The sequence below is a fragment of the Plectropomus leopardus genome, chromosome 18 (genome assembly GCF_026936395.1).
Source record: "Plectropomus leopardus strain MGB_pleo_1.0 chromosome 18, ASM2693639v1, whole genome shotgun sequence".
Classification (NCBI taxonomy): domain Eukaryota; kingdom Metazoa; phylum Chordata; class Actinopteri; order Perciformes; family Serranidae; genus Plectropomus; species Plectropomus leopardus.
The window spans coordinates 6,758,477-6,780,627 of NC_142193.1; the positions used below are offsets into that span (position 1 = coordinate 6,758,477).

Below are 22,151 nucleotides of genomic sequence, written 5' to 3' on the forward strand. Positions count from 1 at the left end.
CTATATTATAGGCAAGTGGACTTGCTTGAGTCTCTTGAGGACATTTTGCCTCTCATCTAGGCAGCTTCTTCAGTTCTAAGAAGCAAGTCCAGCAGCCCACAAAATATTGTGCTGTTTTCTTGTCAGTATATATAGAAAAAAACAGGAAAGGATGGGAAAGACAGGGTGAATAATAATATATATTTTCCCTGCATAATTTATCATTTAGCATCCCTATCAAGTTAAATCTAAGAGTGGCAGTTAACAAATGTGCCTGAGGCTTTATCTTCTCATGTGACATAAAGTTGCATGTTACCTACTCAGTCAGGTCTTCTGATGCTGAGACATTTAGGAGACAAATGAACTGAAGCCAAAGCCGAATTTAGCAAACCTCTACGGGACAGCAGAGTGCACAAACAACTCCTGCATTCATGCCATTAAGTTTGCAAATATCTAATCAAATATTAATGCCCAAAAATTGCAGTCCTCTGTATGTGCTTACAATCCCTGAACCTCACAATTGCTGTTTATTTCTGTCACAGTCTGAGACAGTTGGGAAAAGCTTATTTGCTTTTAATGTGTCGTACCGCTTCACTTAAATCACAGGCCAGTCAAACTGTTAACAGCTATGTGATGTCTCTGTAATGTGGCAAGCTGTAAATTAGCACTTGTCCTTAAAGGAACAATGAAAGGAAAAATATAAAGAAAACGATAAAGCAGGTAAATGCCAAAGACAACTGTTTGTAGAAGTGTGAATTTATGTATTTGCTAAGGTAGGCTGGTGTACACGTCAGGGAACACAAGAACAAACAGACAAACCTGGTCATATTTTAAACCCTTTTATGTAAAGATGAAAACATAATCTTGTGCTGGCAATATTCTAAAACCCTTTCAAATAGACATGCAAGTAACAGATGGATGGATTTATGAATAGTGGTCTGATATTTAATTAAATACCTAAATCAACTTTTAAGCCTTTGTGAAATACAACTAAATCATCTGACTAATAATATTACATGAGGGTGTCACGATTTTGATCTTTATTCTAATCCACTTTGATTGAGATTTTGATTTTAACCTTCAAAATACAAACTAAGTTTGGACCCCTTTTGAAAACAAGATGTTTCACTTCAAGGGGCTATCCACTAATAATCTTTTTAACCTTTGGCGATAACCCTGGTGTTTCTTTTCCTCTCCACCACACATACTTGCAAGCCTTCAAAGAAAAAAAAAACACTTCAAAGGTGACAGTACAGCCTGCAGCTCAATTTTTGAGAAACCATGGCCACTGCTAGTGTCTGGTTTACATTAAATATTTGTGCAAAACGCGATATTTTCAAAATGTCTATAAAATACAATTGCAAAATTACTGCATTTTCATTGAGTGATGTTTTAGGATTTTTCTCGCGATAACATTTCAGTAAGCATGGCCATGAATGTTCAAAACGTCAGCAGGTTTATTTCTAATGCAGCCACCGCAGTAGCTGTTATTATTTTCAATCGAAGGCCATATGGGCATGTTATTAGAGTGACAATGGAAAGGCAAGCCCCTTATACATGGGCGCGGGCACGTATGAGGGATTTCTGGGGGGGTGATAGTCCACGATTTCAAAGAGGAATTGTGGTTTCAAACCTGACAGAAGATCCGCTCAACTTTTATGCAATGCAATAACTCTTGTAGCTCCTGCTGCATCATGCCCTGGGGAGCCCCTTCCTACTGACAAGCACATAGCCATAGCATCATGTGACCTGTTAAAGTGAAAAAAAAGTTTTTCCATTGCAGTTTTGTGAAATATGGCTTTTTCGAATTGCCTGAAAGACCACCTCATGCCAGCATAAAAGCGTTTTTGCGATAAATGGGATTTTTTTTTAAACTGACGTGTTTCCATTGGGTGTATTTTTATATATCGCAATTTCAAATTGCGCAATTTAAGGGTTAATGGTAACCTGCTTAGTGACACACCAGCTTAAATCATGTCAGACACTTGTGTCTATTTGTTGTACTCATTTGTACAAAATCTCTGGTTTCTCCATTTTCTCAAGGTCAGGTTTTAGGATATCTAATTCTTGCAGTAAGTCTGAGCGTGTTCCCCCCGAGCCATCTCTAAACCTGTCTGTTGATTTACTGCTCCATTCTTTTAATATATAGTTTTTGTATCATAGCCATGTGATAAATGGCCGCCTTTCCCTGTCAAATAAAAAAATATAAAACCGAGCTAGTGTCCAGCAGCGTTTCTTACAGCAGCGGGCCCCGAGTGAAACCACAATGGAGGCTTTTCAGTCCAAACCACATGAGATTTATCTGCTTCTGTTGACCCCTGACACACAGGCACATCTGACGGATTCACTCAGTGATATTAGATCTGTCACAGACCCCCTGCCTTCACTTGTTCCCGTGGCAGTGCAGACATATTTAAGACATGCACGCCTACATTAACTATACTCGACAAGTGATTGATCTGCCATGGGATGAAAACGTGGGCTAGCAAAATCCTAATAAATCTGATCTGATCTTTACTGCTCTCTGAATAAGGGTTGGGTAGGATGGAGGGGGATAAGTGAGGGGGTCCTAAAATGTCTTGTAAATTTTCACATACTGCAGCAGGAATGAGTTGAAGGGTATTCAGGCTGTGGCTGGTGTCTGTGTGCATTAAAGGATTTAAATATTCAGGAGAGAAGTGGAGCTGAACTGAGCAGTTGGATTTTCTGACAGTGTAGTATCAGAGGGGCCGTGATCAGCAGGTTTTAAATGCCACAGCAGATGGAAAGCTATGTCGTTGTGCTTTATTACAGTTCTGTCTTTCAAATCCCATCTAGCACTGAAGCAAAGCCCCCTCACCAGCATGTGTAACTATGATCTTGTCACACGGCCTTTTGTGTAGCTTTATGTAAAAACAATCAAAGCACATCTAAATAGTTTAAGCGATGTATGAATCAACACAGCTCAAACAACATCATCATTTACGTCAAAATGCCAAACAGGCTTTCTTCATCCAAGGACACGGGTCGATGTTCTTCAATGTCATTGGACAGATGTTTGATATATATCTCTCCTCTTTGCTTTATCACGTTTATAGCATTTGGTGCAACACTCCATCAGACGGCTTTGTCAGCACGGCGTGTAGAGATTGAACAGATTGCATGTGCAAGTGTTTGGAGGGTAATAATGTTTGAGAGGCTGCAGATTACAATGGCGTTGCAAATGTAATCCATTTTGCCATAACACATGGCTTGATGTTTACCTGAAGCTTTAAAGGCCTCGACATGGAGCTCTGATATTAACATTCCTACTTTGACCCTGCTGGCTGACCTGGCTTTAAACCCGCAGCGGCAGGTGACCCGCAGAGTGGCGGAAGAGTCCTCTGTCAGACTTTTGGCAGCGCCTACGCTCAGCCTCGTGTGTGTCCGTATGTGGAGCAGGGATCAGTGTAAGACCCTGGTTAAGCTGAAACCGCGGCTGCCCGTGCAGAGCCAGAGCGCCCTCCTCCACCCCCGCCACCGGTCCAGCTGTCATCAGCCTGCCCTCCCAGTTGACTCGGTGGCTGCCCACACATCCAGCTGATCTCTGACATACACACACATGTACACATGCTCTAATCCACATATGAGCATACCACTTTGTTTTTAATCTATCCAGTGTGATTGTGTGCATGGTGTTGTGCTATAAATTGCACTGACAATGATTTCTCCCTCTGTTCCTCTTGCTTATGTGTTTAGCATGTATTAAATAAACCTGACTACAATCGATTTAAAGGCCAGTTCACACAAAACCACATGCTTACTCTTTTTTGTATTGAATAATGCAGTCAGTTTTTGTTTTGATGTAACCTTAACATGACTTGACTGTGAAAACATTGGAAAAAATACATTTGAACAACTCACAAAAAGTGATATATTTTATCTTTAACAACTATTATTACAGAGTAAAGTTTCCTCACTTCTTCAAAGCTGCATTATTCAATCTTTGGCCCCTTGAGGCAGAAGAACATTAAAGCAGATCTGCACCTATCATGTATTACTCTCGTTTAAGATTTAAAAAGTATCTGGCCTTTTAGCTGCTGTAGCTGCTCCACTTTTCTTCACCACATAAATGCTGAATTGGTGATCATACCTCATTTTCAATGCTTTTATTCTTTGGCTACAAGCTGACGTGTAATTGTGATAAACTTCTGTAAATGGTCATCTGCTCTGGGCAGGCTACTGCAAGTGTAGAATACACTGCTACATGCAGCTGCATGCTTTGTTGCCGATTTTGTACATTTTTCTCCAGTTTTTCCTGCTGGAACATGTCAGCTTGTGACAATAGAAAGTGGTAGAAAGTGGTGCTATAATTTTTTACAGTTATTCCTGCAAGGAGAGCGCAAATATGGAAGACCTGTGACACCCGTGAACGCTGACCAATCAGAGCAGACTGGAAGGGGGCCTTAAAGAGACAGGCACTAAAACTAAGTGTTTCTGACAGAGTGAAAACAGATGTTCCAGCACAGACAGTATAAGGAAAATAGTGTTTTGGAACAATAATGCATGTAAACATGTTATAGTAATGAGCATAGGTTCATCTCTAATGAAAAAATCTTGTAATGATAATCATAAAATAATCAAAGAAAAAAACAGTCAAAGGAAAGCTTTTATATCATTTAACATGGAATTTTTGCTTGTATTGCTGTCATAATGACTGATTGGGGGTGGTGGTAGTGACAGACAGACCCAGTCCCAATAATTGCAGTAAAACATGTAAACTGCTCTATGGAAAGCTATCAGCATGTCATAAACAACTCTGGCTTTTATAGTTTTGTCTGGAGATGATGTATTGATTTTTTTTTGCTGCAATAAACAGTCTGAAGGAAAGTGCAAACAATTCCTCATCTTTTGGAAAGCAAGCTTATGCAACTCCCAGAACCAATCTAGTGCCAAAAGTTGTGCCTGTATTTAGAGCATCTTTCTGGGTCTGTTGAGCATTTTGGCTGGATTTGTTAGGTGTCGACAGAGAGTGACAAGAGGGACAGGAAAGGGAAGGAGGACACATGTGACAAAGAAAAGCCAGAATAAACCTTAAGTACGTCACAAGCTGCCTCTGCCAACAGAGCCACCAGAACGCCCTGTGTCACTTTTAGTTAGACAGTCGTGCAGAGTATCCAGCCTGATTTCTTTAGATTCATCACGCAAAGTCAAACCGCTCTTTCTGTTTGGACGCTGAGAGCTGTCTCTCTCCACCTCAACCACCCTCCCACCCTCACTTTGCAGGCTTCATTTCTAAGGTTATCGTTGTCATCATCCTTCATTGCGACGCTCCCCACCGTGTCACCGCTCAGGGCTAATTGTGAAAAATTAAGCGGCACACATGCAGCTTTGAACGGAGAGCAATTAGGCTAATCAATTTCCCATATTACAAATTGCATATGCAGCCACCCGCACCACACATGCATAAACACTCAGGTTGGTGTCAGTATCCACAAGAGGCAGAAGAATGACAAGGAAAGAGAGGAGATACCCCCGCCCCCCAGCCCACGGCGTGTCAGTTTTCCTTCTCAACAGGGACAGGACGTTAGACGAGGTGCAAGCGGCACTGCGCCATGAATATAAATGGGCCCAGAGTCTCTGTTTTGCCCGTGAGCGCAGCCATAAACTTGGGGAGGGAGAGCAACACTGCCTGCCAGACTTCTTCTGCCCCGAGTTTAAGATCTCATCAGATAGCCGGCACAGTACGAGAGCACCCTGAGGACTTGTGCACCTGCAGTATCGCAACACAGATCTGTGCTTGAACATGTAAAAGTGGTCTGTCGTCGCTCTATAAATTGGCGGGAGAGTGATCACATGGGGATGCAGTATTGCCTGATTCTGAACAAAATTTACAACTCCTTGCTCATGACCTTGGATAAATTGCGCTGATATCCTGCAACCTTGGTCCCGCCCCCTGCAGTAAATGTTTTTACTGCCCTGGATGCTTATGACTGGCTGTCAATCAGTGCAAAATCCATCAAACGGTTGTCTATGCAGGATGCCCACCTGCCACTTTCCCCCCCTCCAGCCCTCGTTTTCTTCCTTTTTGTCTTTCCTGTGTCCTGTCAGCCTCCTCCCCCTCTCCTCCCTGTCTGCAGAGATAGTGAAGATGGCGTGAAGTCTGGTCTTTTAACAATTGATTAAGCAGATCGGCTTTAAGTGTTTGTGGAAGAGCTGGACAGCTGACAAAGCAGCCGCTAACCCTGAGATTCAAACCCAGAGGTCATTTGAGTCTGGCGGCAGGCTGTAAGCACATGCTAAGATTCCACAGCTTTACATGCAGCATTGCAGCAGGTCGTCTTTTTCCTTAAAAGAAAATAATTTTATAGGATGCTGCTTTAGGAGCTTAACCCTTCAATGACAGTCTTCTTTTCTTTTGGTTTTGGCACCTTTTTGGATGAGATGTTTTTTTTCCTGGTGGTGCTCTTTACTTGTTGGGATGCACTGATTTATCAACCGCAGATCAGTATTGGCTGATAATCACCTAGTTGACGGCCATCGGCTTTCACTGACAGGCAGTGGCTGATGTTTTTTCCTTGTATCACGTTAATTTTATGAAGACTAAAGAGCTGCACTCAAAACTAACAGAGTATTTTTGTCTCATGGACAAAGAAAAGTGTGTTTTGGATGAACAGAGTCGTGCATGACGCAAGTGCATTTAGGGGGAGTCCAACTCCACTTTACTAGATAAACGGCACTTAATGTGGGTGCAAAGTAAGTTGGAAAGGGCACAGGAGTTGTATTTAGTCTCTGCAGAATCTTAATTAATCATAGGTGTATTTTGAATTCAGCCAATCAGTGTATCATTCCATTCCATTTAAAAGCCAGGTGCACCTGGATCTGCTGCATTGCTATTCACATGGTCGATTTGGCAAATCAGAGAGGTGAGGTTTTCTTCTAAGAGTAATACAGTAAAGGCAGTAATGTCACTGCAGCAAATATTTTGTGACATTTAAGCAGCAAAACTAAAACCTGTAATCATAAGCTTGACAATGGAAACAGAAGTAAACTTTTAGCTTCTGAATTAATCAATAGAGTTATGCAGCTTCTTGTGTGTAAACATACACAACTTCCATCTAAAAAGGGAGTCGGACAGCAGCTCTTCAGCATCTGCTCTGCTCTGCTCTGTGCTATGTTCACATTTTAGAGAATGCAATCAATATTTTCCTCATTTGTCATGATGTATATTTTCACCCGCCTGCAACACATCCACACATTTCTGTGTGTCTAACAAGCAGGGCATATGCAAACCTGCCTTTGTAGTCAATTTTATAATCAGAATTGCACACTTTAAATAGCAGGAAAAAACTGCACCATTCTGTCTTCAAACCGTGTTTGGCACAATGACTTTCTGCTGCCTCAAAATAGCAATACATCAATAGTAAGTTTGACTACACCTCATTTTAAAACCTCTACACCCATGGGGGCACAGATGGGTGCAATTACATTTGCAATGTAAAAAACATGGGCCCTGACAATGGAAATTACAAATGTGTTACTCTGAAACTGACATTATCAGTTGCGCTGTGCTGTGCATTGCTTTTCAACGGGTGTATGACAGGACCCTGTGTGTTTTAAGTTTCTGCATGTAATAAAAATCAGAAATGCCTCCTTCATTCCGCCTGTGCTGTAGATATAATGTTACAACTTATCACTGCTGCTCAGGGCTGTCTAGAATCTATTCACAGGTCATTTAATCCTACATGACAAACAAAAGTGATACATGTGTAAAAGTGGAAATAGACAAGTTTTTGGCTTTAATTACTCATTATATATTAAATGTTGATTGTGCAATGTAATGGCTACAGAACAATGACACCACCAGAATTTAAATAGGTACCCTATAAACCTTGCTTTTACTATGCAATTCTGCCATGGGGTATGATCTCCTGGAAAAATAAAGGCTTGATTTACGGCACAAAGACATTGCATCAACCATTGCGTAACCAGCACAGGAACAGGATAACACTTTTATTTGGAAAATTGGAAAATTTGTTGGAAAACTTTGGAAGAAGAAGATATTGATAGTCATGAAACTCTAAGTGTAAGTCCTTGTACATCTACCTTTGTTAGGAGCAATCTGAAATTCAGTTTTCACAGTGAGGACATTTGATGTGACATTAGTGAGGATCCTCACATGTACAGTCTGTATCTCAGTACAAAGGTGTGTTTGTGTGTAATGGCTTTGGGGGCTGGCAGCGGGATAAGTAGAGCATCAGTCTAAAACAAAATAAATCTGCTTCATCACTAATGTATCACTTGTGTTATTGATCATACTCCTCCCTCAGCCTGACGTCCAGGAGCCAACTCCTCCATCATGGCTGTTGGTCCTCTGTGATTAATTGTGTGTGTGTGTGTGTGTGTGTGTGTGTGTGTGTGTGTGTGTGTGTATAAAAGAGAGAGAGAGAGAGACTGCAACATCTTGTGGGATGGGCTGAAAATCCTTGCATCGGTTCCTCTGTCACATGTTGCCTTGTCACACACAGACACACACACAAACACACTCACACACACGTGCATGTACAAATTACACTCGCATACATACAATACATCCAATTACTGAAACTAGGATGTGGTTGGTATAACATAATGAACAGCCATTTTTCACCTGCCTAACTGCTGCCACAGTGTTCACACCATCTCCCATTCATGCTCAGGTGAAGCCAGTAGAGGAAAATCACATTTCATCTGGACAAAGTTAAACCTCCACCTGTGGGATGCCGGGATTTGCCAAAAATTATAACCCAAAAGGGATATTTAATAACACTAATGGCTGGTGTTTTGTTTTACATCCAGACCACTGAAATAAAAAAAAAATCTTCCTAAAGGCTTTAAAGCCTCACTTCTCCCAAATTATAAAAAATACCTTTTCTTATTTTCCCCTTGTTTTTTCCTCAATGCTGTGAGTATCACAGATGAAATGCAGTCAACATTATTCAAATGGATTGCTGCACTGGAATAGTGGTTCCCATTGTGGTGGTGATGAGCCTTTACTGAGGTGTCAAAATAAAATTCTTAAGGGTCTTGAGTTACTTAACAGGATAGGAGATTATTTAAAAAATCACTTACTTTACTTGTTTTCCAAATTTTAGTCCAATTTTTGCTTTTTATTTTTAATCAAGAAAGAATTTGAGCTCTTCTGTCTGTATTCAAATTAATGAGTCTAAGAAGAAAACATCTCACATCTGTTAGACATGTCAGTCCCTTCAGGATTTCACAGGGTTACGATAGCATTCCCCCTGAATGCTGTGCGACCTTGCAATTTTGTCCAATTAACAGTACTGTACCATTCCAGGTACCATTCCATTTTATTGTAGAGATGCACACAGAGTATTGATTCGCTCAACCCCTCTCCCTCTGTGTTTAAGATGAGACTGCTGCTGTGGGACCGGAGCTCTGTCTTAGACAGTCACAAACCTTTATTTAACCAGGAACAGTCCCATTGAGATTCAAAACTCTCCCAAAAATTATTTATTTTATTATTTTATTTTTATTTGGTAACACGTTTTTGCAAAAACCTCCAATGTATCACACAAAAAGTCTTTAAGTTTGCCTGTGGTGATATTTCAGGCGATTCAAAAAAGGCATATTTCATGAGACTGCAATGGGAACACTTCTTTTGCTTTTAACGGTCACATGATGCTTTGGCTATACCCTTGTCAGTAGGAACTGGGTTAGCATAACTCTTCAACAAGAGGCAACAAGAACATCTGGAATTTTTGAATTCACAGTTCCTCTGTGAAATCTTGGACTGTCACCTCCCAGAAATCCCTCATACGTGGCCGCTCCCATGTATAGGGTGCCTTTCCATCGTCACTCACATAACACGCCTACTTTGCGCTTCAATTGAAAGTAATGATGGACAGTGCAATGGCTGCAATAGAATAAACCTGCTAATGTTTTTAACATTCATCGCCATGCTTCTTGGAATGTCATTGCAAGAGAAGTTGCATGACATCGCAAGAGAAGTCCCATAACATCATTGGAAATGCAGACATCTCGCAACTGTGTTTTATCGACATTTCCAAATTTAAGTTTGGCACAAATCTGTAATGGAAACCAACCTAATGATCTTGTAACCCCTCAGATTAATCTTGTAACTCCTTGGGGCCCCCATCCCATGTTCCAAAGGCAAGTGAAATATGTTTTGTGTGTGTAATTTAGGTGAACTGAACTTTTAAATTGAGGCATAGACATCTTAACCTTCTCAGCAATGATCCAATCTTTTTTCTAAAGTCAGACATCTGTCATTAACTCTCCCTTATTAATGATCATTTTAAATCTTTCCCACAGCTGTATGCTGCATAGATATAATGTGCCTTTCCTCCTCTGGCTGCATGACTAGACACCACTACAGAGGAAAGTAAGAATAAATGTTTATCCTGTAATCAGGGTAACCTGAGCCTTTAAGTTAAACAGTGGATGCAGGCCAAAGTGGTTGGAAAGAGACTGGCTCAGTTTTTGAAAAGCTAAACTCCTATCGGAGCTACAGGACGTCCCAGTGGATTCCTTGTCTCACTGCATCACCTCTGAATTGAACTAATTGAATAAACAAACCTGTGCCTTCCTCTGACCTCTCATTTTCATGTCTGCATCCAATATGTTTCAGTTGGATAGGCGTTTTGCGGTCCATGACAGAATAATCTAACTGGCACTCTGAGATAAAGGGGCAGTCAGTTATGGACGATCTGATCAGTTGTTCGGGATGAATTCCTCCCTGTGTGTTCAGCTCCTGCTGCAGACGGCACCTTGACACTTTGTAATGAGGACACACGCTGCTGATAAGCAGCTGCTTCTACAGGTTATTACACTTTGTAGCTGATGATTTACCTACAATCTTGTGCCAGTGTTTGTGTGAAATGTGGCTTTGTCCTTGTTCTGCTCTGCTGCGCTTGTTTTCAGTTGTCTTTTTTTTTATTTATTGCCTCGCCTTGATTGTTTCTCTGGGTTAACTCAAAAGGTCTCACACCTTTACAAAGCCATCAGTGGAGGCTGTTTGCTTGTGCATGTCTCTTCTGCTCTACATGTCAGTCACTTTCTGCTTTCCTAAAATGGATATAACTGAAGTAAGCTGTCAGTTTACCAATTCAGGTCTCATTCTCATGCCTCAAAAAAAAAAAAAGAACCTGTTCTGTATTCATAGAGCCAAAATGCCAGAACAGATCCTTCAGTAATTACAGGAACCTCTCATTCTCTCGCATCCTGAAAAGTCACTCTTCACTGGCAGTTCAATTTCCCATACAGCAGCGGCGGCATCCTGGGTCCGGCGGGCAGGTATCAAAGCCCCTCTCAGCTGCTCTAACTGTTTACAATGACGCATCGATCCGCTCTGCTTAATCCTCCCGGCAGCTCGCTGAGTTAAAGCAACAGTTACAGCCACCACACACACCTACAACAGGCACAAAACACAGCGTACTGCCTCATCCCCTGACAAGGATCCTGTCGAGTCCTGCTTTTGATCTGATCCTCTGTGCTCTGACAATTCCACTATTGACAGTTAGAAGGGAGGAGGAGTAGGAGGAGACATAGAAATGGAGGGATGCTACTTAAAAAACTACAACACACCTCCAAACACAACAGAAAGAAGCAGAAAGCATCCCCAACACTCAGTTTTAAAGTAAAAAACAGCATTTGAGGGAAGATTTTACCCTTAAGCAGACAGATGAATGTGATCAGTGAAGTGATGACACATCTAAGTGTGGCTCTAAGTGTGAGATGAAGGTGATCCGTTACCTGTGTTGGCAATCCACATCCAGCCCTGGCTCGTCACCACTCATCCCGTGTCTGCGGCTTCAGCTGTCCTGTTTCTGTTTTTTTTTTTTTTTTGGTCTTCTTTTCACCCCCTCCTCTCCTCTCCTTTCTCTCCCTTCTTTCTCTCCCCTTTGGCCCTCTTCTTCTCTTCCTCTCCCTCCTTCGTCCTCTCTCCCTCCTCCCTTCCTCTTCCTCTCCCTGCACTTGTTTGAGTCTATTTCAGTGGCAGCAACAGAGGAGCCCGCTGCGACGGTGGCATGGTTTCCAGCACTTTGGCAGAAGGTCACATTATCACTCGCTGGTGAAAAGGGGGGAGGGAAGAAGGAGAAGAAGAAGAGGAGGAGGAGCAGGAGGAGGATGGACAGTGGTGAAGGGAGATTGAAGTGAGCAGGTGCCGGCGGAGGAGGAAAAAGAGAAACAAAATTAACAAATCGTTGCTGTCCACAGTTGCACTTGAGCTGCTGGCTCCAGGTTAGAATTAAAAGTTGAGACAGCTACCTAAGTTTTGCAGGTGAGATGTCCCAGAGTGCTTTGAGGAGAAACCTGTCAGTGTGCATATTTGTGTGTAAAACCTTTTTAAGGTCTTCCGCAGCTGCTCACCTCTGGGGAAAAGATAATTCCTCTCTTGGCTGGAGAATACGACTTCAGAAACGCTCCAAAAGCTGCCAGAAACTTACACCATATTATATATTGGCGCAAAACAAATCCTCAACATTCAACTCTTCAGTCTTGTCCGTCAATGCCCAGTTCATACACACACAGAAGTACTCCATGTTTGGCTGTCCACACTGTGAGTCCCATCTATCACAGATTGCGCAGGGTGACCCTTGTCTTCATTTCCCAGTCCCCCCTCTTTGCCCTCCTCTGGTGCGAACGGCGCTCTTGTGGCTTCTCCATCAAATAAGACTTGAAGAAATGATCCAGCTGCTGGGGAGGAGGTGGTTGGCGGCCGGCGACAGATGGCCGGGGCAGGGGGACAGATGCAGCCGCTGGAGTTTGGAAATATCTTTGAAAATGCCTGGATCTGCCTCCTGCCTCCCGTTGAAACACACCTTGTTTGTTTGGTCTTCAGTTAACCGCACTTGTTGTCCTGTTTGTCTTTTCCCTACCTGTGCCCCCTCCTTCCTCCATCAGCAGAGCTGTCACTCTGGCTTCACTGGCCGGCTGTAATCCTGACTCCTACACTCCGTGTCACAGGAAGGGCTTGTGAGCTCTAATCATTATGTAGTAAGGATTTATCCTCTCATTCTCCCTCCCTCCTCTCTGTTTCCCTCCCTCCACCCCTACCCGTCTATTTCCCTCCCTCTGCTGTTGGAGCGCCGGCCGCCTTACAACTCTCAACATACTACAGCCTCTTTTTCAGCCATCGCAGTATAATGCATCATCTCTCCTCACTCTTCCCTGGGACCCATTCATTTGTCAACTCCTTCTTTTTTATTTTTTGGCATCTCTGGTTCCGCTCCGTGTCTTGTCTGTCTTGCCGCAGCTCACATCAACAGGTTTGTCCTTGAAACGTTCTCTGGGACAAACAGAGTCAGTGCTCGCCTTTTCCCTCCAATCTTTGTGTTTTGTCTCTTGAAGTGTGAGTTGTGTGTGTCTGTATACATACGGCATGCATGAATATCTGTGTTTGCATAAACAGTATTTATACACTGTACTGTTTGTGTATATTACCATATGCAAACATATACTAGAGCCTGACTGACTGGCTGATTGAAGCTTATCAGAGCTATATCAGTATCGGTAAACATTTTGGCTGACCTGTAACAAGATATTTTAGCACATAAATGCTCAAGATCTGTCTGAGGTGGTATAGAAACCATGTTGCCGTATCATACTTTGCCCACCAGAGAGCACAGACAAGTTTGTCCCAGTCAATGCATAGACAACATAGCCACAAGTATGTGGACACTCTAACATGTCATTCCAAAAACATGGCATCACTCTTCCTCTTTATCTTTACTCCTCATTTTTGAGTACCACCTTTGGCCTTCGGAAAAGAGTTACAAAGGGGTAGTTTTTGAAATTTCTGCCGAATATTGCAAATATGTTGTCTTTTGCTGTTGGCTGGATGTTTTCAAATAGCTTCAGTTTCACTCCATCAACTGGTAAAACACAAGTGATCAAATAAAAAAGACTTTATTTATAGGCCACTAGCAGCGCTGTTTAGGCTAATGTCAGCAACCGGTGCTCCTAACCTTCCTGTTTGCACTGATATTAGATGAGCAGTAAGACACGCAACAACTTTTTTTTAGATCTTTTTGGTGCTTTTTATGCTTTTGCATAAAAAGCTTTTTATATTTTTTTATATTTGGCCATAATATACTTCTAATACACCTTTGAGTTTGAATGTTGGTAAAAGAGCTAAAAGAAATTGTAATACAGAAATGACAAAGATATGTTTCAGGTCATTTAGATACATTGTTGTCATTACATAATTTGTCCACCAGAGAGTACTAAAAAGTTTAATTTTCAGATATCAGTATCAGCTTAACAGGTATGAGTCTGGCTTGAAAATACAGCATTGGTATGATTTATTCCCCTGCAGGTGGTGGGCACACTTTTTGCCCTCATTTGTAATCTATTACTTAAATTAGGCCTTTAATCAAAAATAATGAAAAGATGAAAACAACTGATTCTCTGTCTGGAGCATAATGATTCATTCCGTTTCACTAAGAGTCAATAAACTGCCTGATTCATAATTGCTGGACCTGAACCAAATACCTGAAAGTGGTCCAGCTTCAATTTGTTGTTAATTAGAAGATATTTAAGAATGGGAAAATTGATCACAAAGGAAATTTGAAAAAAAAAGTTCTCTGGGTGGGTGTAGAATAACTTTCCAAATATCCAGTTATTGACAGAAAACCACTTCTGAGTTAAATGCAGAAGTTTCGATGACTAATTTGTACTTGGTAAGACTGTCGAAATGCCTAAATAGTATTTGTTTAGCAGTATTATTTAGACTTATTATACAACATTTTGTTTAATGAATCAAAGTGAGTCTTCAGATTTTATGAATTGCTGCTTGTTCAATATGTGATAAAGCGTGGCTTGACTGCAGTGAAATTGGGCTTTTAAAATATATATATGAAAAAATATATGAAATAAAAGAAAAGAAAAAAAGATTTCTTGTAGTCCAATATTCACTTTACCCCTTCCATTCTACATTCTATGAATGTATCCACCATGATGTCACCCATTGGTTTGTTTGACATTTTGAAGCCTCAGCCTTGGCATTTTGGCCATCTCTATCTTGGATTTTTGGCACCAGAAGTGACTAAATTTGGAACAGAGGGTGGAGCTCTGAAGGAGTGAGGGGTGGATCTGACTGAAAGCGCAAGGACACTATCCGCAGACAACCCCTTACTTAAACCAGCCATGCCCTTAATTATACATAACTTTAAGCCCCAGTAAAATGTAAACAGTGGTTCTGAACTATGAAAATTAGCTATAGAGACCAAAACAATTTTCTGTACTAGGCTGAAAACATGTTTATTTTTGCTGTCAAGTTGGGCATTTTAACAGCGGGGTCTATTGGGAATGGACTTGCCTTGGAGCCAGCCTCAAGTGGCCATTAGAGGAACTGCAATTTTAACTAGGGAATCATTATTCTCTCTGTTGTGGGGAAACTGAGAGAACGATGATTCTAACAGATAGTCCGGACTCCAAACCATCTGAGAGGGTTAGGGTTAGGAAGCACTTCTGGATTTGACACCCTGGAAAAACAATTGTGGATAATCAACAACAAGTTTCAAGTATCTTGTTAGCTTATCACTCAACTGAGGCAGCAAAGTGAACAAAACAATGTCCATTCTGCAACATAGTTGAGGATTAGGCTGCACAGGTGTCATTCAGATTTATTCAAATGAAACACATGTTGGTTTTCAGTGGATGGAATCTGATTTTTATGTCTCTGTGCCAGCAATAGCCATGGCCATGTTTTGGTCCCATCCTCATGGATGCAAATCACTAAAAAAGCCTTGAGGGAATTTCTTGGACTTGGACTCAGTGATGAACTGCTACGATTTTTGCAGTCAAAGGTCACTGTGACCTTGTTTTCGTCTCATTCTCATTTTCATGACATCTCAAGAACACCTTGAGGGAATTTCTTCAAACTTTGACACAAATGTCCACTTTAAGGTGAAAGATGACCTGATTAGAATTTGGTGGTCAAAGGTCAAGGTAACTGTGATTTACCTCCTTGTGAACATATCTTATAATAGTCTCCCTTTCAATCTCATGAATGCAATATCTCACTAAAACCTTGCAGAGATTTTTTTGAAAGTTTGGCACAAACATCCACTTTGACTCAATGGTGAACTGATAAGAATTTGGTGATCAAAGATCAAGGTCAATATGACTTTGCCTTTGCCTCATCCTCATGAATGCCATATCTCACAAACACCTTGAGGGAATTTCTTGAAATTTTGGCACAAATGTCCACCTGGACTTAATGGTGAACTGATTAGAATTTGTGGTCAAAGGTCAAGGTCACTGTGACCTTACCTCTGTCTCAGTGTAGTGAACACAATATCCCACGAACACCTTGAAGGAATTTCTTGAAATTTTGGCACAAACGTCCACTTGGAGTCAGTGGTGAACTGATGGGAATTAGATGGTCAAGTTTACTGTGACGTTGAGTTTATCTCATTCTTGTGAACTTCAGTGAGACATAAAGTTCAGCAAAAACACTTCTCTGGCCGTTACACAATGTCATAACTCAGGGAATATATTTGGTCAGGTACTGAATTTGGTTACACTGATCTCGAACTGTGGTCATTGTATAGATCTCCTCTGCCTGTTCTGCCTTTAGATGCTTGTTTCCTGGTATTTCTGTGTCCTGCATCTCGTTAACCTTTAGTTTTTCAATTGTCTCACGATATGCATATGATATGCCTCTTTAAGATATAAAGTTTTAGTGACAATGTAACTTACTGAGGATATTAAAGACACCTGACATGAATGCTACAAAGATCACTGGAGAGTTGATTCTTCAGTGTGATGATGCTAAAATACAACCTCAGGTTTGACCTTTGCTGACCTTGGTCATCAGCCAACAGATGTTCCTCTCACTGCTGATTTCACCAGCACTCCTCTCAGCACAGAACCTGAGTGTGGTTTTCTGGAGTCTACTGGATGTGTATAGTAAATTCTTGAAAGGTCACGCTGCTTTTCAGGACATAGAACAGCATTAAGAAAGACTTCACTTTAATAGATCATTGCAGGCTCTCTGCAGGTGACTCATGCTTATCCCTTTGTTTCTCAAACTCACCACAAACTTGCTGCCTGAAGGTATTTTAGCTCCACTTTTCTGTTAGGGTCAGGGCATTAGCCCCCGCTGGAGTTCAGAGGAGAAATGCACCTGCTGATTTGCATGAAAAATTATTGTTCAAAAAATCTCTTATCTGTGTGTCCTAATGCACTTTCCCTTAGCCCCTTAACATTTTAGTCTTTCAGCCTGTACTCTTGTTTTTACACTTCACCCAGGGCTGGCTCTTGGCATAGGTGATATAGGCGATTGCCTTGAGCACCACACGCTGGAGGAGCGCCGCTGGTCGCACTCAAAAAAAAAAAAAAAAACTTGCTGCACCCATTTGTACCCTTTGCTCATGTTCTCCCTTGACAAAGACAAATGAGCACATAAAATAAAAAAAATAATCATAAACTCAGCGCCCCTGTTGTTTCTCATCATTTGACCTAGCTCTGACCAGCCTGCACCGTGAGCACTAACGGCGCCGCGTATTGGAAGTGAAAGTCGGGTGTTATTGATGCATGACTGACACATGTCAACAGGCAGGTTATAAGTTATCTACGTTTACATTTCTTTTTTCATGAAAAATGGTCTAAACCATCAGGTGCGCAATTTATAAAACTAAGAATAGAGGAGGAGGAAAAGAGATCCAAATACAGAGGTATGTCTTCTTTTACAACATAAAAAGGCAGTTTTGTGTGAAGATGTTTCATTTGTACGAGCAATCTAAGTTAAAATCAAACAAAGCTATTAATAATGACAGATAATGATGCTATGATAGCTGCTAAGAATTGAGGGATGTTTTTGAATCATCTGAATGTCAAGTCAGTAGTTTATATAGTTCATTGCTGCTGCTGCTGCCTGCTTAGTGCTGCTCTTTCTACCCCAGTAAGCACATTAGACATTGTGCTGAAATTAGCTCACCAATATGGACACATAATTATTCATATTGTTGGGCATATGTAACTTTAATTGTGGTGCATCCTCTTTTACTTTATTAATGAATTATCACAACTAAGAAATAATTGATGCACTGCAGCAGGTGTTTGCCCTACACTGTCTGCTGCATGTTTTTGCTTGTGCAGTAATAGGTTAATGCACTCTATAGCTGTCCAGATGCATTCTGGAAACTTTTGCAGAAGCTCCCAGCAGCTGCTGGAGAAGGGCCTTCTAATCTGCCATCTACACATCTCTTTGAAGTGTGTTTGTGGTCTCTGAGATACTGTTGGGAATGCTGCTAATGATAACATTATTGTTATTGGTGGGGGGACCTTCCCTAGGGCGCCAAAATGGCTAGAGCCGGCCCTGACTTCACCCAAGACTTTCTATAAGCACACAATAATTTTGTGTGTACCCATTTATGCACTTCCAGGTCACATTTGCATATATTACACTGCCAAGCTGTAAACAATCTCCCCCACAAAGACAATTGCAAACTGTAGCAGGACACAGAAAGCCATTAATCTTAATTTTTTCCTCTGTGGAAATTGAATCCCTCGAAAAAAAAAAAAAAAGGAATGCTTTTTCCCAGGCAGGAGGACATCAGTGGGATTTTATGAGGCTGTCAGAGCTGCACTGAGAGATGTGTCAGCAAGGCCATATTTGTTTCTCTGTGGTTGATGATGGAGGCTGGGCAGCATGACCCCAATCGATCGCTGTGCGATAATAAATGTCCATGAATCCCCTACTTGTGATCAACAGCTTATAGAGTTGGCTTTCCTCGATCGATGGGTAATCGATAAGGCAAACAGATGGGACTGTAAAGCAAGAGATAATTACGTGTCGGGTGGTGTTGGAAAGGTTTTCAGGTTTGTGCTTGTTGTAGAAGATAAGAGGAACAGCTTCTACCTGCGACCCCACCTGGTGATAGTCGAGGATAGGCACATGATACAGCAATACGTATGGATTATTATTGCTAATGTAACTCACCCATCCTCCCATAAGTCACAGCTAATGATAATGTAACAAAACCTGTGCACACTCAGATGCTTTTTTGGTATTTTAAGGCTCATGAAAATTACTGGAGGGTAAAATGTTGTCACACAGATTTTTAAAAAACCCTGTATGTTAAATAATTGCAGACTTTCGATCTACCTAGCCAAGCAAACAGGCATCCCATAATATAAATAAAGACTTTCCTAAATCCACAGTAGAAGGTCAACATGTGTAGAGTTTTTTATGTGATCATAGCAGTTTTGAAATATTTCTGATTTTGTATGGTTTGTTCGTTGAGTAGAATCAGATCTAGTATATTTTTGGTTTATTCCATGAACACCACTGGGGAACGCCAAAGTTGAAAAATGTAAAAGCTGAATAACGTATTTAAGCTCTATCTAGGGCTTCACTTTCGGTTATTTTACCCAATAATGATATGATATGTTTTCATGTGCATTCCATCCTAACTTGAAACTCCCCCTCCAGGCACATTTCAAAGTATGTAAAAATGCTAAATAATCAGTTATTACTTTGTTTATCTTGATTTTTGTACACAAAATTGAAAAAATCTGACCTCCGCCCTGACCACCACTGCTCCTTTGCTAGGTTTTGCTTTGCACTGTCAACAGTGCTGGCACTGTCTTATTAGGACAAGGCGGGTAACCAGTTGAACCCGGAAAAAGCAGTGTGTATCAAGATAGCTGTTGTTGCATTAGAGGAAACATAGGAGAAATTCATCTATGCATGTTTGAGCCTCCATCATGCTCAGACAGATGAGATTGTGCCTCAATATCGGCGGATGTTTAGAGGGATGAGTGTAGTTAGCTTCTTCAATCTGTTTATGTTGTTTATTAGCTTGTGTGCTTGTAGGCTGCAGTGGTTGCAGTGGCTGACATGGTGATAATGTTTCTGAAACAAACTTCTGTTTTTTTTCCTTTCTTTTAAATGCATGTGTGTCCTTTCTTATTATCCTATGTCTCCTCTCTAAATTCTGAGTTTTTTAGATATCTGTGAACACAGTTCTTCTTTTCCTCAGCAGCAGATTGTTACCCCAGATTGGATATTGAATTTGTTGATCTGTTCAGAGCTGATCAGATCAGATCGATGGATGAGAGATGCAGCCGCTGTGAGTGAAAGCAAACTTTCAGAACCAGTTGATTGAATTGTTCAGTTTATTTTTTAATGTGCCTTACATTCTGCTGCTCCATCTGTTCCGAGTATACTCTGCAGTCCGACAGTTTATACAGAACAGTGCTTCCAATAAACAGTCCAGCTCCAGTAATATAAAACCAATTTGTGGCGGCAAATGTTTTAGTTGTGGCAGGCTGCTACAAATAAATGAATGTGGAAGTTAGTATTAGTTCATGGGTCAGACATTTTAGGGGACATAAAGCATAAGAAAAAATAAATTTTTGAGTGAAGAGGCACTTCAAGTTTGTTTACGGGTTGCTTTTACCTCTGCCTTTGCAGATTCACATAATTGCTTCCTTTTAAACCTGTGGAGTCCAAAGTGTCATTTAAGTGACATTTAAGTTATCATAGGTATTTTCAAGTTGAAGTTACAGGAGAAAACTACTTAAATAAATGTATTACTCCCATTGCCTATAGTAAAGTTCAATCAATATTTGTGAAAATGATCTACTCTCTCTCAAAGCCAGAAACCTGAGAGGTTAGTCTCCAACTTGTGATGTCATCAAGTATTAGTCTGGAGCTGCTCCATAGACAATGAATGGGAGGCTGATGTTGTGGACCCACAGAATGCTTATGTTCTTTTTTTCTTATACCCAAATAGCATTATTCTGTTGTAGTGTTCTCTTTTCTCAGAATATTCCCCTGGGTGCGCTCAGTGTCATAATGAATCTTCAAAAAAAACCCTTACGAATTTGTGTTGACTCATTCACCCGTAACATGTAAATATGATTATGATGTTAATTAAAGAAGAATTGCTGACAAATTAATTAGTGGACATTGCTTTTGATTAATGTCATTTGATCCTAATTCAAACTCCTCTCTCATAGTGTACCTCTGAGGAGAGTGATAAGACTAATCTCTGCAGACTGACACATTCTGCATGCTGTTGCTGTAGGCTGGCATTCTGGTAAACTGTAAGGCTTGGCCGGGCAGGTGGGCTGTGCGAGGAGGAAGTAACACATGTCAGGGGCGGCAGCAGAGGGAAAGGCAGGCATATGCTCTCTCTTTGTGGCCTGGCCTTCCCGCTTCAGCGGACAACATGGCAGAAAAGACATCTGACCCAAAATAATATCCTCACAGACGGCAGAGCAAACGTCATCATGGCCGTCGACGTGGCTCAAACTCCTGGCATTTACCAACCCCTCTTTTCTATCTGGGTTAGCTTGGAGCTATTTTCAGAGGTGTTCTTGTGACTGAAGCGGGGGAAAACAGTGCAGTAAAAGTCCGCACTTGGCTGTTGTCGATCCCAAGAGGGAGGCCGAATTTATCCCGGTCGTCTCCAAGTATTGACCAGTGGCATCTCGGCTTACACCCTGAAACCTGTGTTTCTCTGTTGCAGTTATCAGTGCTTTCTTTCTCCTTTACTACAACGCTGTTGCTCCTGACACCACAGCAAACCCCCCCCTGCCCCCCCACCCCCCAAAAAACAAATATGAGCTCTCAAATATTTCTGTTGATGAATCATGATCAGATGTCTCGATTGATTTTCCCTCTGTTCAAGAATGAACATCATGTGCTTGGCCCACAGTCTGTGGCAGTGACGTTTAATAATAGCAGCTATTAACTTAGTATTGATTTGGCTATTTTCGGGGCACAAGAAGTCTATAAAACCATGCCAGATTTCAAGTGTGTTTTAGCTGTATCGGTTACATATGACAATCGTTCAAACAGTGTTTTTGTGTGAAGCAAGTCTGATGTATGTGTTTAAATGTAGTCGATAAAATGCTACTGAAAAAATGATCACACATACATACCCTAAAAGATTTTTGTCTTCCAACGTAATAAAAAGAGAATTCCTGAACACTGTCCTATTATTTGCAGGTTACTGAGCTGTGGACAGGTGTGGACACACCTGTCCACAGCTCAGTAACCTGCCAACCACAACCTGCTGATGGCATTAAATGATGCCTCCACAGTCAAGTCTTCTTTTGCAACTTACCAGAGGTGACTAACTGTTACAGTTTTGGTCATTTGTTCAATTGCTCAGATTCAATCGCTGAGATTTTTTTGTCCTCTCTTAGTATCAAAAGTGAAAATAGTGTTT

The 22,151-nt window shown here is 41.2% G+C and overlaps 1 protein-coding gene and 1 long non-coding RNA gene across 6 annotated transcripts in view; one reads left to right on the top strand and one right to left on the bottom strand.

The window, feature by feature from the left end:
* The window catches only part of grin2ca (glutamate receptor, ionotropic, N-methyl D-aspartate 2Ca), an 87,545-nt gene extending 74,456 nt beyond the window's left edge, over positions 1-13,089 (bottom strand). The window contains exons 1-2 of one of the 3 annotated variants that reach the window (XM_042505857.2): positions 12,331-13,088; positions 11,713-12,028 (exon numbers count right to left, since the gene is read on the bottom strand). The gene's annotated coding sequence lies outside the window, so the exon portion shown is untranslated. Of the gene's footprint in view, positions 1-11,712 lie in introns of all 3 variants that reach the window. The other 2 variants (XM_088069450.1, XM_088069451.1) reach the window with 2 other exon arrangements.
* Positions 1-22,151, top strand: part of LOC148186427 (uncharacterized) — a 178,895-nt gene that overhangs the window by 133,950 nt on the left and 22,794 nt on the right. The window lies entirely within an intron of this gene.